The 22,412-nt window shown below is 41.3% G+C and overlaps 2 non-coding genes and 4 pseudogenes across 2 annotated transcripts; 1 reads left to right on the top strand and 5 right to left on the bottom strand.

Moving 5' to 3' along the window:
* The first annotated feature begins 465 nt into the window (after window positions 1-465).
* Window positions 466-580, top strand: LOC136732146 (U5 spliceosomal RNA). The gene has a single exon (XR_010809784.1). It is a non-coding gene; the product is annotated as a U5 spliceosomal RNA (small nuclear RNA).
* Window positions 581-20,895: 20,315 nt separating this feature from the next.
* On the bottom strand, window positions 20,896-21,014 carry LOC136732379 (uncharacterized; annotated as a pseudogene).
* Window positions 21,015-21,235: 221 nt separating this feature from the next.
* On the bottom strand, window positions 21,236-21,354 carry LOC136732620 (uncharacterized; annotated as a pseudogene).
* A 209-nt stretch (window positions 21,355-21,563) lies between these two features.
* On the bottom strand, window positions 21,564-21,682 carry LOC136732181 (5S ribosomal RNA). Its single transcript, XR_010809818.1, has one exon. It is a non-coding gene; the product is annotated as a 5S ribosomal RNA (ribosomal RNA).
* Window positions 21,683-21,898: 216 nt separating this feature from the next.
* Window positions 21,899-22,017, bottom strand: LOC136732663 (uncharacterized; annotated as a pseudogene).
* A 215-nt stretch (window positions 22,018-22,232) lies between these two features.
* LOC136732645 (uncharacterized) lies at window positions 22,233-22,351 on the bottom strand (annotated as a pseudogene).
* Window positions 22,352-22,412: the final 61 nt, after the last annotated feature.

Here is a 22,412-nt window from a genome sequence, read left to right as displayed (position 1 = left end):
GATGTAATAAAGTACAGATAAACAAAATGTAATAAAATGTGATCTTTTTGAAAATGCAGGGACGTCACTGGAAAAGATGATGTCTGGATGGCAGCATATGTTGCTCCAAAATGTGTACATCTCTTCTGCAAAAATGGTGCCCTCACAGATGTGCGAGTTACATGACAGACAGACAGACAGACAGACACTCACACCCACACACACACACTTTCACAGACAGACATACACACACACACACACACTCACTTTCACACAGAGACAGGCACACACACGTACAGACACACACACTCACTTTCACACAGAGACAGACACACACACACACACACATACATACATACATACATATGGAAAAGAAACAATACATTTATAAATCACAATAAGATGTAATAAAGTACAGAAAAACTAAATGTAAGAAAATGTGATCTTTAATACACACAAATATGTATGGCTGGTCGGATGCGTCTTGGACTCGGGTTCCTCTTCATTACGTATAACGCTTTTGCCTTTTGCTAAAGCTTTCCGTGGAGGGGATCGTGGGTGAGTTTGTACCATTTTTGGGAGGATCTGCCTTGTTGGGGCGGAGCTGTGATCCAGGTGAACAGCAGATCGGGCATAGGTGGGCATGTGGGCAGAGGAGTAGGAAGGCCGGTCAAGCAAATAAGCTTGCTAAGGTACGCAGCAGCAGCAAGCAGCCCCCCCATCCAGCCAGCCAGCCAGTCTGGCTGGCAGTGACTGAGTGGTTGACAGACGGCAAGCAACGGAATGTACGTGCTCTGTGATGTCATAGCAGTCAGCTGAGAGAGGCTCGTGATGTCATCGCTGAGCTGGCTGGCTGGCTGGCTCTGTGTGTGTGTGTGTGTGTGTGTGTCTATGTCTGTCTGTTTTTCTGTTTGTCAGTCTGTCTGTCTGTCTCTCTCTCTCTCTCTCTCCCTCTCAATTCTATTCATTTGTATTGTCAAAGCAATTGGACATACATACATACATACATACATATATATATATATATATGTATGTAGCGTAAGGTACACTTTTAAATTTCAATTAAAGAAGAGAATTCATAGTATCACCTTATCACGAATCCTGGAGTCTTGTAGAACTCAATTTCTGTAATAATTGGACGCAGACACCAATTCCAAAGATATAAATTGTCAAATTTATTTAAAAACAAAGACTAAATGTAGCACTACACTAATTATACAAAAGGGAAAAACTAATTAAAATTCAACTCTAGATCAACAAATCAAAGACAAATCACTTCCGTGACCAAATCAAAGACCATGGGATCACATAGGATAACACACAAATCGTTAAACAAAAAAGGTTATAAACACATTGACTACAATACCGGTTAGTAATTCTAGGAATCACTAAGAAACAGTTGAAAGTGCTAAATTGCAGTTTCAGAAGATGAAAAAAAACAGTAACTGGTGGGATATGTAGTACTTTATACTCGAGTGGTCTATGCGATTACACCCTGTTGGTGTTATTAAGAACGCCAAGTACCAGAATGCAGAGCGGGACTGTTTTTTGTGCCGTGACTTGTCGGGGGAAAAAGGCGCAGAAAAAACGGACGAGAAGGTGAAGGTAGTATGGCGGTGATGCACGCGTTGGTGAAGTGGGAAAGCGGGGTCGACAAAGACTCTTACAGCGTGATTCCCACTGCTTGCTTTCGCAATTTTGATTTATTCAGCATTGCTGATGATGACGAAGAGACGACTCGAAACTTCAGAGCAGAGTGGAGAGACACGAACAAACCTCCAAAAGGTGGATGGCCTGTCCATGAAGCGCAGATCATTATGACTGGTAACAATGTTTATTTAAAAAAAAAACATTAAAGTCTTTACATGCTATTTGATATATACAATCACAGTATATTTGAAATGAATGTTTAAGTTATTAATGTGTTGTACTTCTAACATACTCTTATAACATGGTAGGTGGTGGTGAGGGCGCTAAAACTCGTCATACTTGACTGGCATTTGTAAGATCGATTTATTGTGTGTTGTGCTTTACAATAAAATCCCCCAAATCACAAAATAAATTAAACCAGATATAATTTAACTTCAGTTTTGATTCAGTGTTGGCTGTTCATCTTAATTTGTATGGTCAAAGCACAGTATTTTTATGACAAATAAATATAATCCCCAAATATCTGTGGACATAATGCAGGGTTTTATTTATTTTATTTTTATTTTAGGAAAAGAAGGCGAACTAAGAAGAAAACTTAATGACCTAACAAAAATGCCCTGTCCTAAAATGAAGAGAGTACCTAAACCAAACAAAAAACTTCAAATTTCAGATGATAGTGACCTTGATGAACCACAGTTACCGGTGAGATAATTACTGCAAATATAAAATAAATGTATTGCAGGATTGTTTTTTTTAAATCATTTTCATTATATATATATATATATATATATATATATATTCATTTTAAACTCTTTTTCTCTCTGAATACAGCACAAAATAAGAGAAAACCGATGGAGCTTCAAGAATTAGATCCCGTCATATTCTACAGACATTTAAAGAGTCCAGTGAAGTTGAGCTACAGCAAAAAGTTAAGCAGTTCGAAAAGGAAAACACAAGACTTAAAAATGAAAACCAATGTCTTCGAAACCGTATGGTTGATGGTAAGTTTTTTTATTTATAGCAAATAATTCCTTACCTTGATAAATGTTATTCTTCAGTAATTTAGATTCCAGAGTAATGTATTATAGTTGATCATACTGAAGTAATCTAGAACCACAATACAGACTCTTAATGTGCACTGTCTAATAGTTTAATAATACTGATTATTAAATAAAGTTTTTCAACATAACTTCATAATCCTACATTAATGACTATATGCATTACATTAGACCTGGTAATTCTTGTATTTTATCTATGTGCAAGTCATTAAATCTATGTGATACATGTTTTTTAGGGGCTACCTTGAAAAAATTGCCCAGTACCCCAAAGAGTGTAATTGGTGGTGCAATTAACAGCAAGATAAATGAACTACGACACAGAATGAAACCAGAGTGAAGATTTGAAGAACCAGATCTGTATTTTTTGTTTTGTTTTCAACAGGGTTGGGGTCAATTCCAATTCAATTTTTAATTCCCTTTTCAATTCAATTCCAATAAAGAATATTCTGTGAATGCAAAAAGTAATTGCAATTTTGAATTGATTTGTAGGAGGAATTGGAATTGAAAAACAGGAATTGACCCCAACCATGGTTTTCAGTGAGTGTTGTACAAATTGATAGGTCAGGGTTTCTGTAAAAACTTAATAGAGGCCAGCAGGCGTGCACGATCTGGGAAAAACTGCTCCACTACAACAGACCTCTTTCCCTTTGTTTTCTCTAAAAACCTCCTGATATCCTTCACTGCAGCTCTGACTCACCGAGGACGAGGAGGCGAGAGAGGAATCCGTGAAGCCGCCCTCACTGTCACTCCGAGCCGCGATGCTCCAGCGTGTAGCCGGACCTTTCCCCACCAAGCCGCTCGCTACCCCAGCTTCACTACTGTGCCACCACTTCTTTTACTGCCACTATTTACCAACACCGTCCGTGCTCCCTCCCAGCACCTTCTTAGTGCGTTTTTTCCACCCGGCGCCTCGGCTTGTACCGCCGAGCCTGGCCCTGCCTCCTCCTCGGCTACACCCTGTGTGTCTGTCCGCCCGTCTGCTGGCTGCTGAGGTTGTTCCTCGTCACTAACCAGCGCCCCGTGCACCGCCTCAACACCATCTCCCCCCGGCGTCTCGGTCGTCACTATCCCCCGCTGCCTCGACCCCGTCCCCCAGCTGTGCGTCATCGCCTCCGGGCAGCTCTTCCCCCGTCACGGCATCAGTGGTACCATCGGTCCGACCGGCGACTGTCTCCTCCGCCGGGGCTCGATCTCTGTCTGCCCGCTGCATCTGTGGCTGCGGGCCGGTGTCTCTATTCCTCCCCGCGTCGCCCCGCTCCTCCTCCCGCTCCCTGTCCTGCTCGGGACAGTTCCTCACGACATGCCCCTCGCTCCCACACCTGAAACACTTCATGGACTCCGAAGTAGCGAACACGACGTAGTCGGTATTGTCGATCTTAAATTTAAAAATGACATTAAGATCCTCATTGATGTTATTGAGGATCATATACAGCTGCCTTCGGAAGGACACGACGTGTTTCAGTTGCGGGGCTTTGCAGCCCAGCGGGACCCTCTTAATGCCGGACATCAGCTGCCCGAGCCGGTGCGGATGAACGGAGGGACGTTAGACAGCGTTACCTTCCGGGCAGGAGCAGCGAGCGGCAACACCGGGGTGAAAGTGTCGTCTAACACTGTGCCATTAGCCACTAGCTGATTGAGCAGATCAGTGGTTTTTAAGAAGATAACAATGGCAGCAGACTTGATATTTTCACACCCTGCTACCTCCCCAACCGCTAACACACACTGCTCTAGGGGGCAGAACTGCACCGGAGCGATCTTGACTCCATGGCGTCGGGTCAGTTTTTCAAAAGACGCATTCAGGGGGTCCGACCCCCCGACCCGGGAAGAACTACCGGTACTCCCCCCTCCCCTCCCCTGTTCCCCCACAATAAGAAAAGCACTGAAAACAGAAGACAAAATAAACAAACTGAAAAAAGTAAAGCAACAAAAAAACGCAGCCAAAGGACAGAGCTCTCAGCAGCACTCCCGCTCACTGCAGACCCCTCCCACACACTCCCAGCTGAGAGAGAGAGAGAGAGAGAGAGAGAGAGAGAGAGAGAGAGAGAGAGAGAGTGTCTGTCTGTCTCTCTCTCTCTCTCTCTGTAGATGCATCATAGGGAACATATGTAACAATCTCTCTTTTTGTTTACCAAAAATGAGAATGAACGTATTTCAAGTGGGTGTTGCCTTGGTTGGAAACGTTTTAAGATTATTTATGAAGTGTAAAGTGGATTTGTCTCAGTTCTCCGTAGTTTTCAATGTATGTGCCATTCAGTAGCGTTCATGTTACAGATGTGCCCTATGCAGTGGTAGGGTCAATAAAATGTCAGTAAAACTTTATTTTAGCAATTATGGAGGGGAAGAACTGCAAATAGAGGGTCCCCACTAATTATCTAACTTACCAACAACGTTTCAAATTAGGTCTTGCGAAGCTGCCAAATAATGCTGTATAATCGTATGTGTCTTCATACACCGGCTGCTATAGTCTGATAGCTTTGATTATATATACATATTTTCTCGTGAACCACAAATGCTATTTGCTTGATTTTTACAGAGTATGTTATAAATACCATTGTTATGAAGCCTGACAAATTGTATGCTGTAATTATGAATATTTTCAAATCATTTGTTTGTTTTTCCTAACATGTTACAAATGTTCCCTATGTGAAAGATGCATTATATCTTAATAACGTCTAAACAATTAAAGATATACAGATTATTATTTTTGGTAAAGTTATAATACATTGCTATTAACTATGTGTGTCAGTAAAAGTTTAAATTTCCTAAAGGATTTTTATTGATCTTGCAAAATAGGTGTTTAGGGAACATTTGTAACATAGAGGTGGGTTAGCCACCGGCTAAGGGCAGCGGCTCCGGCTCCAGCACCGTCACCATGTCGCTGGAAAAGCGCTAAGTGAGCTCACAGTGAGCTCAGTGTAATGTCTGCTCTGGTGAGCTCACAGTGTGACCTAGTCGTGAGTTCACGTCTTCACTGGGTAGTCCTTGACAACTTAATTGACTCAAATCTTGGGCTTAATTGGTCAAAATGACCATTGGTTGAAGGTACTCAGGGACTGATGTGTAGAGAGACTTATTAAACCTGCAGGATTGTGGTTTTCCCAGATCAGAATTAACCAGATCACCACAAAGGAACATGGTAGGTGCTATTGCAACACAGATTACACAAATACATTGAAATCCAAGTTTGCAGTGGTCCTTGGGCCATTGGGTGGTGATCCAGATCACTTCAGCAGGAATTTTGCAGTGGTCTGGACTACAACTCTCTCTCTCTCTCTCTCTCTCTCTCTCTCTCTCTCTCTCTCTCTCTCTCTCTCTCTCTCAATTCAATGCATTTGAATTGTCAAAGCAATTGGACATGCATACATACATACATACATATACACTCACCTAAAGGATTATTAGGAACACCTGTTCAATTTCTCATTAATGCAATTATCTAACCAACCAATCACATGGCAGTTGCTTCAATGCATTTAGGGGTGTGGTCCTGGTCAAGACAATCTCCTGAACTCCAAACTGAATGTCTGAATGGGAATGAAAGGTGATTTAAGCAATTTTGAGCGTGGCATGGTTGTTGGTGCCAGACGGGCCGGTCTGAGTATTTCACAATCTGCTCAGTTACTGGGATTTTCACGCACAACCATTTCTAGGGTTTACAAAGAATGGTGTGAAAAGGGAAAAACATCCAGTATGCGGCAGTCCTGTGGGCGAAAATGCCTTGTTGATGCTAGAGCTCAGAGGAGAATGGGCCGACTCGATTCAAGCTGATAGAAGAGCAACTTTGACTGAAATAACCACTCGTTACAACCGAGGTATGCAGCAAAGAATTTGTGATGCCACAACACGTACAACCTTGAGGCGGATGGGCTACAACAGCAGAAGACCCCACTGGGTACCACTCATCTCCACTACAAATAGGAAAAAGAGGCTACAATTTGCACAAGCTCACCAAAATTGGACAGTTGAAGACTGGAAAAATGTTGCCTGGTCTGATGAGTCTCGATTTCAGAGTCAGAATTTGGCGTAAACAGAATGAGAACATGGATCCATCATGCCTTGTTACCACTGTGCAGGCTGGTGGTGGTGGATGTAATGGTGTGGGGGATGTTTTCTTGGCACACTTTAGGCCCCTTAGTGCCAATTGGGCATCGTTTAAATGCCACGGCCCGTTGTTTCTGACCATGTCCATCCCTTTATGACCACCATGTACCCATCCTCTGATGGCTACTTCCAGCAGGATAATGTACCATGTCACAAAGGTCGAATCATTTCAAATTGGTTTCTTGAACATGACAATGAGTTCACTGTACTAAACTGGCCCCCACAGTCACCAGATCTCAACCCAATAGAGCATCTTTGGGATGTGGTGTGTAGCGTTATGTTGGGTGTATTTGGATAAGAGTATTTGGGCTCTGAGCTGAAGCACGGATCTAAAGAAGACCTCTCCCCCCCAAAGTTATCAGATTTCCTTAGCTCATCAGCTTGGAACTGGTTTGCATCAAAGTGACAGTTTTGGGGAGGATGGCACCGAGAAGAGGCCAAATAGTTTGGAATTCTGCTATGAGATGTCTGGAGAAAGGGGCCTGTAGGTGATAAAAACTCTTTGAAGTGGATGAGAGCCGAAATCCCGACATAGAGCTACGAACCCAGGCCAACCGGCATTTCCAAAAGATGGCATGGATTGACATCAGTCATAAATCCAAAGTCACAAAAGATTAAGTCTGTTTTAGTTACTTGTGATAAATTGTTGATATCCTAAGCGTTGGCATTAGAGTCATTAGGTGATTAATCGAGTACTGTTCTGTTGGGTTGTTACTGAATAGCCAAAACAATGATTACCCAAATGTCCCCATGTGAAGCATTGATTGTTAAGGTACCAGGAACAGAGATTCCTGAATTCCTTGGACGCCTAGGCAGTTTGGACTTTGAAGTAGAGTCGCGTCGAACTCAGTTGGTAAACGACACTACGACGCAACTCGAAAAAGAGTCGATAGAGGTGATGAAAGTTATGGCTAGCTTAGCACTTGCGAGCTCAAGGGTAGTGAACTGGATCATAAGCAAGTTTGAAAAACTGAAAAAGCTAGGAGAAAAGTATGCTAAAGCGAAAGAAGAAAGAGCCAAACGGCATGGAATGGTTTTAGAATTTGAAGGAAAGCTAGATACTTGTGGAAAACAAGTCATTGTGTTGAATGCTGAAAAAGAGGACTTAATTGAACAGAGAGAGCAATTAGGAAATGATTTAAGACAATGTCAAGTTGAATTGGAAACAACTCTGATCCAAGTAAAAGGTCTGCAAAATGACAGATGTAAAGCGGTTGAAAATGAAAGGATAGTTTTGAAGGACCGGGATGTTTTGGAAATGCGTCTTTGCAAAACAGTCAGGGAGAAAGATTTGGGCACTGTAAAAATGGAGATACTCGAAGGCGAGGTCATACATTTAAAAAGGGACAGTGAAGAAATGAGGAGAGTAAATCAGGTGCTTAGGGGAGAACTCAAATCAACTGAAGTTGAAAATGAGCGTCTCAAGCAACAAATAGGGGCCCTGAAAGCTGCCTCTTGGTGGGCTGCAAAGCTGACACCTGACAGCATAAAGGAACAGCCGGAACCGGCCAATGCACGGAGTCGCACACCGTCTCCACATTTAGGCCTCGGGTTGCCTCGTCCTGATCGTACCCCTCCCTGTAGTCTTTCTCCATCCAGGGTAAGAAGCTCGTCGCACAGACGAACTTCCTCTCCCGAGAGTCCAGACCGAAAGGTTAACATGCGCCAGTTGAGAGAACTGGCTAAAGATTGTGAAACCTTTAACCCAGCAGACAAGGAAGGAAATGTGGAAGCGTATATTAAGGACATTAAGTATGCTTTGAGTTTCTATCCTGAGGCTACGGAGAAGGAAAAGGTTCTCCTAATCCGCAAAACTACCTCTCGCAAAGTCCATTCTTGGATGGAGAGGCAAGGGTCCATGGTCTGCGATAGGTTTCAACGCTTGTGCAGAGCATTAGTTAGGGACTATTCCAGGTTCATTGATCCAGTGGCAGCAGTGACTGCCGCACACCAGATCAAACAGGGTAAGCATGAGTCCCCCCGTGATTACTATGAAAAGCTTAGGAAAACCTATTTTGCGGGTCAAGATCGACCCGGGGCCGAGGAAGAGGTGAGCTTTAAAGGGTTGTTTGTTGCTAATTTGTTCCCAACGATTAAGGAAATGATCATATTACATGCAGACGCAACGTATATGAACATAGCTGAAATTCGAAAAAATGGCACAGAAAGCTTGGGAAAGCAAGTACAATAGCATTTCTGATCGTAAAGATTCAAGCACCCAAGTACTGGCAAGGCGCTCTGAGAGCCCTATTTCTCCACTGGAGTTAGAGGGGACAGAGATTCAAAGAAGGAAAGAACCTCCCAAGGATGGAATCCAAGACACCCAGGCTTACAATAAAAAAAAGAAATCTGCTCCTAGCCTAGGTGGGTTAACTCAGTCTCTGAGCAATGTTGCAGTTTCTGAGCTACTGCTACGCTTAGCTCTGCTCCCTTTGCCCCCTCTTCCCAAACTGGAAGTTAGTAGCCAGGGTAAAGGGCCGGACTCGCCACCTAAGGAATGACTAGCTCTGGAACCACCCCCTGTCCCCGCCTCTGTGTTTTTGATTGGATGTGAGGAACAGCAGGGGGGTTTCTCTGACACATCAGCCCACTGGGACCTCCCAGTGGGGGAAGTTGCCTGCAGGCAAGCTGAACCTTTGGTGATGTTACTGGGTGATCTGACACAGAGAGGCAGAGCCAAGCAAGTTTACATAGAAGTGACCATTGAGAATGTGTGGGAGTGAGGAGCCTTGTTGGACACTGGGGCTGAAATTTGTTTAATGTCTGCCACCACAATGGGCAACCTGAAACAAATTATGGAAACCTCAGACCAACGACTGAAAGTGGAAGCTTGTAGTGTGAACATTACAAGTTACACAGAGACTAAGGCACAGCTCACTCAAAAGGCATTGTTAGAGTTCACCTTTGGGAAGATTAAGTTGGTTCATCCAGTTTATATTTCCAAATTTGAAACAGAGAAGTTGATCATTGGTCAGGACCTATTGAACAGGTTGTGGGCTCAAGTTGAATCACCAAAGCCTGTGGAATTGAATGACAGATATGATACAGCCACCAAGGTACAACTTCCCAATGAGACCATTTTTTGTGCATGTCCCTAAAGGGGGCACCGGCTTACCATGTAAGCCAACCATTCGAACCCAGGTCCCTACCAACTATTATAGACATAGTGAAGGTCAGGTGCCTGAATAACACCTGAATTCCCAGTCACCTCCCTCTGTTAATCAACTTCCACCTATTGGTTACCGTCAGTAACCATACTCAATACTGAGTAATACCAATTGTTTTTTTGTTTTAATGTACTTGTGTTATAATATGTAACCTGTATATGTGCTAGTATAGGATTGTCAATTTGATTGGAATACATTCTGCTTAAATAATGAACTATTAGTTTGTTTTCTTTGATTTCTCGGGGTCATGAATGGTGAAGTCCACTGTTGAATTCTGTTACATAACTTTGAGATAAATGCTTAACGTCTTATTTTGTCTTGAAGGGGATAACGCCCTAGTCGACCTCAGTCCCATTCAAGAAAGGGGGTATGTAGCGTTATGTTGGGTGTATTTGGATAAGAGTATTTGGGCTCTGAGCTGAAGCACGGATCTAAAGAAGACCTCTCCCCCCCAAAGTTATCAGATTTCCTTAGCTCATCAGCTTGGAACTGGTTTGCATCAAAGTGACAGTTTTGGGGAGGATGGCACCGAGAAGAGGCCAAATAGTTTGTTATTCTGCTATGAGATGTCTGGAGAAAGGGGCCTGTAGGTGATAAAAACTCTTTGAAGTGGATGAGAGCCGAAATCCCGACATAGAGCTACGAACCCAGGCCAACCGGCATTTCCAAAAGATGGCATGGATTGACATCAGTCATAAATCAAGCCCCCCTCCAATAGGACACTGGGGGCTGAAACCGAAATCCAATCTCAAGAACTCAGGAACCAATCACCTATTGATCTGACAGACTATAAAGGACAAACACGGCCTTTCTTTCTCTCTCTCTCTCACCTGAACCAGTAACTCGCTGCCACAGCTCAACCTGTAGCTCTGTTGCCCGAACCGGAACCAGAAACCAACCAAGTCTTTGCCGGCAACAGAAGAGTTAAACTGGGAGAAGGAGATTGAGCCGTACAAAGAATTCTTTTAAAGGACTTTATTAAATAAAGAACTTTACAGACTGCGCTGCCCGCCTGTGCCCACCTGATCAGTGGAGTTTTACAGCTGGACAAATGACTAAGTCGACTGAATACGAAAGTGTCAGTCATTTAAATAGCTATTTGAGTTTTAAGAAACTTGACCCTTGGAACAAACAGGGCCCTGCTTTCCTCAAAGACTTTGTCTTCAAGTAACTACGGGGGAAACCTGCTTACAAAGAAGATTTTGTGCACAACCTTGGAGCCTTCAAACCAGTGGAAAATCTGTTTGGAAACGACTCTACTTTCGCGAAACCCCAACTTCCAGGTGCATCGACTGAGTGGAAGTTCTTGGACAAAGCCGAACCGGACTGCCTTTGTTCCAAACCACACGGACCTTGTGCCGTGTGCTGTTATCTGAGCCCGAAGCCAGAGAGGCCTCTCTGCGACGAAGTTCAGATAAGTTTAACAGTTTGGAGTTCATGATTCATGACATTTGAGAAATCAATTAGAAATGTTAATCTGTGATTCATAACTCTAGAATGTGTAATATCATTTAGTTTTCTTAAATATAAATGTGTGTTGCATTAAACTGTTTTGTTGATAATTTTAGAAATAAAATCTGTCAACGCCGAGAAATATCTTCTCATTCCTGTTTAACTGTTTAGTCTGAAATTGACACAAGTTAATAGACACCAGATTATAGGTGGCCCTGCCTATCCTTAATCATTGAATAATAATCAGTTAAGGGAAATTGTGGTAACAAGTAATGATAGGGTCTTTCTCTCCACCTAAACGTTAATGAGACTGATATATATATAACGAGAAGTTACCTGACATAAATACTAACCTGCGTAGTTATTTAATGTCTGACTAATAATACTAACAAGAGACTCACCTTCATCTTACTAACTGGTATTGTAGTCAATGTGTTTATAACCTCTTTTGTTTAACGATTTGTGTTATCATATGCGATCCCATGGTCTTTGATTTGGTCACGGAAGTGATTTGTCTTTGATTTGTTGATATAGAGTTGAATTTTAATTAGTTTTTCCCTTTTGTATAATTAGTGTAGTGCTACATTTAGTCTTTGTTTTGAATAAATTTGACAATTTATATCTTTGGAATTGGTGTCTGTGTCCAATTATTACAGAAATTGAGTTCTACAAGATTCCAGGATTCGTGATTCGTGATACTATAAATTCACTTCTTTAATTGAAATTTATAAGTGTACCTTACGCTACAGGTGGAACGGGAGCTTCGTGCCCTGGATGTGCATCCCACAAATCTCCATCAACTGCAAGATGCTATCCTATCAATATGGGCCAACATTTCTAAAGAATGCTTTCAGCACCTTGTTGAATCAATGCCACGTAGAATTAAGGCAGTTCTGAAGGCGAAAGGGGGTCAAACACAGTATTAGTATGGTGTTCCTAATAATCCTTTAGGTGAGTGTATATGGAAAAGGAACAATATGTGTACATCTCTGCATATGGTGCCCTAACAGATGTGCAAGTTACATGACAGACAGACACTCACACACACTTTCAAAGACAGACAGACAGACAGACACTCACACACACTTTCACACACTCACTTTCACAGACAGACAGACACAGACACAGACACACTCACTTTCACACAGAGACAGGCACATTTTCACACAGAGACAGACACACAAACACACACAAACAGACACAGACACATACTTTGACAGACAGACAGACAGACAGACACATGCATATTATGGGTCTTTGTTGGGTAGTGAAATGGGTAGCATCAGTCGCAGTGTGGGTAATGTCAGGGAGCCAATCATAGTTATTTGCATATCGTGGCGCAAAGCATTCTGGGAAAAGCAACTAAACACGTTTAGTCATGTATTTGTCCATAGTTTACACATGAGATGAACGAGACAGTATGACGTATTGAGCACCTAGGATTCCTCATGTGTATGTGAGGGGCAGAGGAACCGGATCCCAAGTGTGCGTCCCAGGTGCTATAGGTTTCAAAGCATGCAGGGGAATAGGCACCCCACCCTGACACGTATATAAGATTGGATAGGGAGATATAAATAGCAATGGGGAGACTCTTGTACTAGGTGTGGCTCTATCCATATAGTGGGGCCAGCAGCCACTTAGCAGGTGCAGCAATAGAAGCTCAGCCTGGGGAGACTGGATTTAGCATTTCCTCTCCATTTTGATAACTATCCAAAATCATTTCTGCAAAATACTTCTATGATACCTATGTATGTTTTTTACTTGTACTATATTATACTATCAAGTATCAGTGTATACATACAATGTGACCTGTTACATTAATACAGAGGCCACGGAAGGCCAGATCAGTAATAGCCACTGTCCCCTGATATTACACTTTTTTACAATCACTTTGGCACTCATTTCAGAACCTTGATGTCATTTTTCAAAACTCTAGACACTAAACTCACACCCGATGATCAAAATGCACATTTTTCAAAACTCTAACACTTTTTTACAATTGCTTGGATACAATACACATCAACCTCAGATCATTTGTTCATTGAACTAAAATGACACAACTTACATCAAAGTATTACCATTTCAAAATGCAATTCACACATTACATCTGAGATCACTGTCTATTCATTTCATTACAAAGATCTAACTATCAATTGATACAGCTGCTCAAAATGATAAGTGACTGTTGCATTACTCTTAATGCATAGTTTTATGGAAACTGACAAACAGTATTCCATGTTTCGATCATGAAAGTTTCAGGATAATGAGATCCATTGACACCAATAACCGAGGAGCATGGTTTCTTAGGGTTACCATAGACTTGACTGTGTCTTCTTGTTTGTGAAGGAACAGGACTGTGTTTTCCTGTCTGGGTTCCCGCAGGCTTAAGTGGGTTTGACCTACTATTAGAAAAAAAAAAAAAAAGGAGCGCTAATTAATTGTTCAATATCTGATACGCCGGTGATAATATAAAATAACGTGTTTATAGTTTATAGAAGTTTATAGTGTTTATGGTAAATGAAGAAAAGTCATTAAGTTATATACAAGTTCTATAAATGCAAACATTGAAAAGCATGTTTGTTGTTATTCCTATATAGGATTTAGTATTATTTGTGTTTTCTTGTTTTTTGCTATGTTTTCTCCCCTGTCGTTTATTGTTATTTTGCGGGCTTGCACGCCTTGGTTGTTGTGTACAAAACGATACATAGAAAATGGGAAAACGTGTTACTGTGTGGGAACAGCTCTAGTAAGACGGGCGACCCGCCACTTAAAGGTACACATGTAAGGTACATGTATGATAACTATGGAGTGAAGCGGTGCGTTTGACTGGACAATAGGTGACAGAAAATTAAGGTTTCCAGAAGATGGGACTTTTGATTCAGATAGACTTGAGCACCTAAAAACGGTTTTGCAAAATAGGAATACAAAGCATTAAGAAATGAGAAACCAAAGCTAGCTATCTTAAAACATTTGTTAGAGAAAAGAAAGAAAAGACAACAGGCATAATTCAATCTGAATGCCCCGAAGACAAATTAAAAATATATATATATGTTTTTCAGTATAAATGACAGTCCTCAAGATACTGAAGGAAAATTACTAGATAAGTAATAAATAAGGGTAGTTTGAGACACTGCAGGTCAATATAACATGCCAACCAAAACCATGGTATCTGAATTTACTATGGATATAAATTAATATGTGTCTCTTTGTATGTTTGTACGTTTTCAGTTTGCGCAAGGTAAATGTCCATATTTTGACTTTTTCATGTACTGTATAGTCCAGAATATGACTAAGAGAGTCATAAGTCACAAATAGTTACAGAATGATAGCTAAAAAACGCCAGTTAAATATGTTGTAATAACAGACCTACAAGAAAGTCAGCATTTAACTGTACACAGAATGCTATTGCAAACAGAAATAATAATACAAAATTAAGTTATTTAAATAGGTCTTACGAATACAGAAGTTAAAAGTAACATGTTAGAAATGGAATTAGAGCCAAATTTAGAAATAGGAATCCGAGGCAACCACAAACATTCGGTGAAGGTTTCTTACATATTGATAAATAGATAACCAGATACTCCAGGAAATTAACGATGTGCTCATTTGGAAGCTATGAGTTCCACAATGAAGAGTTTTTAAATCCCTAGTAATAGATCCCTAAATACAATGTGTAGGTAAGAAATTAACTATTGATCAGTTCAATCTGGATTCGGGAACAGTTCTTCTGAACCTGTACTGGTGTAGATTGGACTTCAATAGGAGGAAGTGACACAATAAAGACATGAGCCACGCAGGAGGACAGTCTTAGTGCCCACGCAGGTTCTTAGTTGGGGAAATCATTGACTGGACACATTTTTTGAAAATGTGCTTTCCTGAAGTACCTGGACATCATTATTCAGATCAATGAAAAGGCTTATTTTCCAAAGATTAAATACATTCATTAACTACAATAATGTAGTGAAATGTATATAAATAGTAATAATACAAATCGATCAAATATAACTTGCATTTTCTTGTAAGAAATTAGGAATAGGAGAAAGAACAGCTGTTGGGATGCAGTGCGATGTTATCCAAAATTGAAAGCGGTTGAGAAAGGAGAGTTTGTTCTGTGTGAGACAAATGTACTGCCACGAGAGACTCTGATGGTGATTGACTGGAATATGAGGGAAAATAATGAAGTTACTACAGGTATAACTAAAGGTGTAACATAACTAATTTAATGAAACATAGTCATGGCAAGTTATAAAACTGTTTGGAAATAGTCCTTTCACAAACAGAAATACCCTATCAATTAGGAAGAGGGGGGCAGGGGGCAAGGGCCGTATGTGCTCCTCTGCTCCCCCTGTTCGCCTGAGCAGACAAGCAGCCTGAGATGAGAGAGAGAGAGAGAGAGAGAGAGAGAGAGAGAGAGAGAGAAGTCAGAGACAAGGCAGAGACTGTAAGTACGTGTAAGGGTTCATAACTTATTACAAACAGAGCAAGAGTGTAATGAATGGTAATTTACACTGCTTGTATTAATAATGATAATAATATTGATGTTGATACAGACGAATACGTCACATACTAGATGACAACCGCATAAAACTAATAATAATGAAAATAGGAATAATAGGAGTATGGAAATAATTTCAAATTATGGTTTATTGGTAAAAAATGAATTGAGAAACAAAGATTAATAACTGCCATCATTTACCCAACTACTATTAACTATGGTGTTGAAGGAGCTGCTGTAATAGTTATTGTAATGGTCTCAGGTATTTAAGTTAGATAAAAGGACAAAGATAAGCACATTGTTTTGAAACTTTGACAACTCCACACAAAAAGAGTATCTACACTAGGAAGTAAAGCTGATTCAATAAACACAGGAGATATGATGCTGCTGACGACAGCTGAGTGCTGTACTGAAATAATTTGATAAATGAGATAAATTGGAATCAAGATTATTATTATTTTGAATTGTCCCTTTACTAGAAACCTTATAGATTGTGCGAATGTCAACTAATGTGATAGAGATGCCTTTTATAAGGACGATCTCTGATGTTGTGTGAACCACACATTGTGTCTTCAGACTGATTTATTCCACATGGCAGATATGCATATTATGAATCGTGTCCTGAAGGAACCGATGTCTGACCCATATGGAGAAGATGCTGGTGTTCTTGTTGAGACACAGTAGGCCAAGGGCGCGGCTTTAAAGACAGCCTCACAGCAACTTGAACAGACCAATGCTGAGGTCCACTACGCTGAAGTGATGCTTGACTCAGTGGAGAAATAAGTTAAAATACTATAATTAAAGGTTTTCCAGATTATAGGAATCTACAATATATTGTGAAACTGCTCAGATGATGTCCGCAGTAGCACATATTCTTCTATTGATAGTTTAATTTATAATGTACTATTAGTGGAGATGTCACATTATTCAAATGAATAGAATGACAGCCATGAAGTCAGAATCAGTCCATTGCCCTTCACTTAAGATTTGTACAATGTATAATGTTTATAAATCAAAACGCAACAAATATATGTACAATACAGTTTACAAACTGAATTTGTAAAAAAGAATGTTTTGCTGACTTTTGTATTCTCTTTGAAGCAACAAAATGTATGTGTTATGTATGTCGTAACTAGGGTTTGACTTTTATGACCTGGGGCTGGATGAAATTTAATTTGAGATGCACTGTAAAAGCTCCAGGAAATTGCAACTGGCCACTGCACCTTCCATAAGAGAGCTCAAACATTTGCTAATGCATTGGTTGCCTCACAGGCACTCTTTCCCTGGTTTGCCCATGTGGCGCATGGTGTTGGCCACACGGGCAAAGGGGGGATGTGTGCATCAGTCTTTTAAATTGGTTTGCCCCAGGTTTTATAGTAACAGCTTAGCAATATTGTAGAACTTGCCACATTTGTCAAGCTCATAATCCTGCAATATGCAAATAGATTGTGTTCAAGAGCTTAAATGTTGTGGATATGAATATATACTTGTAATAATATATAGGTGTTCTAAATGGGTTGAAGCCTATCCCGTAGGAAGGCTGAAGTAGTAAAAGTAGCAAAAATACAGTTAAGGGATGTTATATGTAGATTTCGCATTCCAGGGAAATTTCCAGTGATAGGAACACTCACTTCACTGGGACAATAGTGCAGGAACTATGCAAAGCCCTGCGAGGTAAACAACATTTTCACTGCCCCATCAGGCTCAGTCAGCTGGAGCAGTGGAGAAACAAAATGGGATATTAAAGAATAAGCTGTCTAATATATGCAAACAAACAGGACTCAAACGTCCAGATCCCCTTCCTATAGTCCTAATGACAATGAAATCGTCAGCAAATTGAGAAAAACAGGTCTTTCTCCGTGTGAGATTATTATGGGATGACTTATGAGACTCTCCATCACTCCTCCATTGTCTGTAAGGGAAATGGACATCCACTTGATGGATGATGCTATGTTGTCTTTTTGTATGGGACTAACACGTGCTTTCGAAGCTGTCCATTCACAGATGAAAGCCGCCCAGACTGAACCATCCCAGCAGGTTTACCACCCCTTCCAGCAAGATGACTGTGTATATCAAAGCACACAAGAGAAAGTCCTCCCAACAGCCCAGGTGGACAGGGCCCTACCAGGTGCTCCTGACCACCCACACAGCTGTGAAGTGCCTAGGAACGACGACATGGATCCACTCCTCACACTGCAAACTTGCCAATCGAGGCGATCAGCACAACCCTGGTGGAGAACAGAGGGATAAAGGAATTGTTCTTCCACATCAGATTTGACATTACTGTATGTATGCAGGCCCTTGTAATTGCTTTTCCAATACTGCCAACTGGTTATTGATGATTGATTTCACATTGTGGTACGAGTATCGAGTGAAATGCGTGCTATCCACCTCAACAACACAGCGATAACATGGAGCCGGCAGGTGATCCAGGTCACAATAGAGGTCAAGCAGTGGGAGGAGGAAGACGTGGTGGTCAAAGGTGTAGCGTAAGGTACACTTATAAAATTCAATTAAAGAAGTGAATTTATAGTATCACCTTATCACGAATCCTGGAATCTTGTAGAACTCATTTTCTGTAATAATTGGATGCAGACACCAATTCCAAAGATATAAATTGTCAAATTTATTCAAAAACAAAGACTAAATGTAGCACTACACTAATTATACAAAAGGGAAAAACTAATTAAAATTCAACTCTAGATCAACAAATCAAAGACAAATCACTTCCGTGACCAAATCAAAGACCATGGGATCGCATATGATAACACACAAATCATTAAACAAAAAAGGTTATAAACACATTGACTACAATACCGGTTAGTAAGACGAAGGTGAGTCTCTCGTTAGTATTATTAGTCAGACATTAAATAACTACGCAGGTTAGTATTTATGTCAGGTAACTTCTCGTTATATATATATCAGTCTCATTTACGTTTAGGTGCCGAGAAAGATCCTATTTGTTACCACAATTTCCCTTAACTGATTATTATTCAATGATTAAGGATAGGCAGGGCCACCAATAATCTAATGTCTATTAACTTGTGTCAATTTCAGACTAAACAGTTAAACAGGAATGAGAAGATATTTCTCGGCGTTGACAGATTTTATTTCTAAAATTATCAACAAAACAGTTTAATGCAACTCACATTTATATTTAAGAAAACTAAATGATATTACACATTCTAGAGTTATGAATCACAGATTAACATTTCTAATTGATTTCTCAAATGTCATGAATCACAAACTCCAAACTGTTAAACTTATGTGAACTTCGTCGCAGAGAGGCCTCTCTGGCTTCGGGCTCAGATAACAGCACACGGCACGAGGTCCGTGTGGTTTGGAACAAAGGCAGTCCGGTTCGGCTTTGTCCAAGAACTTCCACTCAGTCGATGCACCTGGAAGTTGGGGTTTCGCGAATGTAGAGTCTTTTCCAAACAGATTTTCCATTGGTTTGAAGGCTCCAAGGTTGTGCACAAAATCTTCTTTGTAAGCATGGTTCCACCGTAGTTACTTGAAGACGAAGTCTTTGAGGAAAGCAGGGCCCTGTTTGTTCCAAGGGTCAAGTTTCTTAAGACTCAAATAGCTATTTAAGTGACTGACACTTTCGTATTCAGTCGACTTAGTCAATTGTCCAGCTGTAAAACTCCACTGATCAGGTGGGTCTGTGAAGTTATTTATTTAATAAAGTCCTTTAAAATAATTATTCGCTCAATCTCCTTCTCCCAGTTTAACTCTTCTGTTGCCGGCAAAGACTTGGTTGGTTTCTGATTCCGGTTCTGGCAACAGAGCTACAGGTTGAGCTGTGGCAGCGAGTTTCTGGTTCAGGTGAGAGAGAGAGAGAGAGAAAGACTGTCCGCTGTTCCTTATAGTCTGTCAGATCAGTAGGTGATTGGTCCCTGAGTTCTTGAGATTGGATTTCGGTTTCAGCCCCCAGTGTCCTATTGGAGGGAGGCTTTATTTATGACTGATGTCAATCCATGCCATCTTTTGGAAATGCCGGTTGGCCTGGGTTCGTAGCTCTATGTCGGGATTTCGGCTCTCATCCACTTCAAAGAGTTTTTATCACCTACAGGCCCCTTTCTCCAGACATCTCATAGCAGAATTCCAAACTATTTGGCCTCTTCTCGGTGCCATCCTCCCCAAAACTGTCACTTTGATGCAAACCAGTTCCAAGCTGATGAGCTAAGGAAATCTGATAACTTTGGGGGGGGAGAGGTCTTCTTTAGATCAGTGCTTCAGCTCAGAGCCCAAATGCTCTTATCCAAATACACCCAACATAACGCTACATATGTATGTATGTATGTATATATGTGTAGAAGGAAAATTAGAAATTATTTTCTTACACCTGTTTTTCTCTCTTGTATACTTAAGAAAGATACGGTCAAGCTAGAAGGTCAGCCCAGAAGATAGTTTGATTTCTGTTTGTTATTTACGATGAGAACCTTGGAGACATTGTCAAACGGTATGACCTACGTGCCTGTTCCCTAAAACCATGTGTTGACCTATGAACTCTGTTCTATAATGATATATGTTCTGCTTAGTTAGCCTTTAAGATAACATTGTAATGACTTTCTAGCATGTATGGATGTATGTATGTATGTATATATATATATATATATATATATATATATATATATATATATATATATATATATATATATATGTATGTATGTATGTCCAATTGCTTTGACAATACAAATGAATTGAATTGAGAGGAAGAGAGAGAGAGAGAGAGAGAGAAAGAGAGAGAGAGAGAGACAGACAGACAGACAGACAGACAGACAGCTCAGTGATGACATCACGAGCCTCTCTCAGCTGACTGCTATGACATCACAGAGCACGTACATTCCATTGCTTGTCGTCTGTCAACCACTCAGTCACTGCTAGCCAGACTGTCCCTAAGACAAAGTGTACAATACTTCAATTATATCTCCTCCAGACAGATAAAGAGTATTAAGAGCTACGATGAAGTTACCCAGGAGACGTAAAAAGCTTGCATCACCTGGTATTTCCTGGAGGTCACCCATCCAAGTACTAACCAGGCCCTGGCCCGTTTAGTTTCCAAGGTCTGACGAGATCGGGCACGTTCAGGACGGTGTGGCCGCAAGCCGAGATGCCTGGCTGCATGATGTCTCTTAAAGGCTGGCGGGTATTGACGGAATTTCCAGCAAAAAATAAAAAATAAAAAAATAAAAAAATGGAGGGAAAAATAACAGTGCAGGAAAGGGTGTTGAAAGTAGCCGGGAATGTGTACAATTCTTCAATTATATCTCCTCCAGACAGAAAGAGAGTATTAAGAGCTACGATGAAGTTACCCAGGAGACGTAAAAAGCTTGCAGCACCTGGTATTTCTAGGAGATCTCCCATCCAAGTACTGACCAGGCCATGCCCCGTTTAGCTTCCGAGATCTGACGAGACGGGGTGGGTCCAGGACGGTGTAGCCGCAAGCCGAGAGGCCTGGCTGCATGATGTCTCTTAAAGGCTGACGGGTGTTGACGGAACTTCCAGCAAATAAAAAAAGAAAAATGGAGGGAAAAATATCAGTTCAGCAAAGGGTGTTGAAAGTAGCCGGGTACGTGTACATTTCTTCAATTATATCTCCTCCAGACAGAAAGAGAGTATTAAGATCTACGATGATGTTACCCAGGAGACGTATAAAGCTTGCAGTACCTGGTATTTCCAGGAGGTCACCCATCCAAGTACTGACCAGGCCCTGCCCTGTTTAGCTTCCGAGATCTGATGAGATCGGTCGTGTTCAGGACGGCATGGCCGCAAGCCGAGAGGCCTGGCAGCATGATGTCTCTTAAAGGCGGGCGGGTTTTGACGGACCTTCCAGCAAAAAAAAAAAGAAAAAAGAAAAATGGAGGGAAAAATATCAGTGCAGCAAAGGGTGTTGAAAGTTGCCGGGTACGTGTACATTTTTTCAATTGTATCTTCTCCTGACAGAAAGAGAGTATTAAGAGCTACGATGAAGTTACCCAGGAGACGTAAAAAGCTTGCAGTACCTAGTTTTTCCAGGAGGTCACCAATCCAAATACTGACCAGGTCCTGCCATGTTTTGCTTCCTAGATCTGACAAGATCGGGCGCGTTCAGGACGGTGTGGCCGCAAGCCAAAAAGCCTGGCTGCATGATGTCTCTTAAAGGCTGGAGGGTATTGACGGAACTTCCGGCAAAAAAAAAAGAAAAAAGAAAAATGGAGGGAAAAATATCAGTGCAGCAAAGGGTGTTGAAAGTAGCCGGGTACGGGTACAATTCTTCAATTATATCTCCTCCAGACTGAAAGAGAGTATTACGAGCTACGATGAAGTTACCCAAGAGACGTATAAAGCTTGCAGCACCTGGTATTTCCAGGAGGTCACCCATCCAAGTACTGACCAGGACCTGCCCCGTTCAGCTTACGCGATCTGACGAGATCAAGCGCGTTCAGGACGGTGTGGACACAAGCCGAGAGGCCTGGCTGCATGATGTCTCTTAATGGTTGGCGGGTATTGACGGAACTTCCAGCA

This window comes from Amia ocellicauda, unplaced genomic scaffold (genome assembly GCF_036373705.1).
Source record: "Amia ocellicauda isolate fAmiCal2 unplaced genomic scaffold, fAmiCal2.hap1 HAP1_SCAFFOLD_34, whole genome shotgun sequence".
NCBI classification, from domain to species: Eukaryota; Metazoa; Chordata; class Actinopteri; order Amiiformes; family Amiidae; genus Amia; species Amia ocellicauda.
The sequence above is the reverse complement of the archived record's forward strand: the minus strand, read 5'-3'. Positions and strand labels throughout refer to the sequence as shown.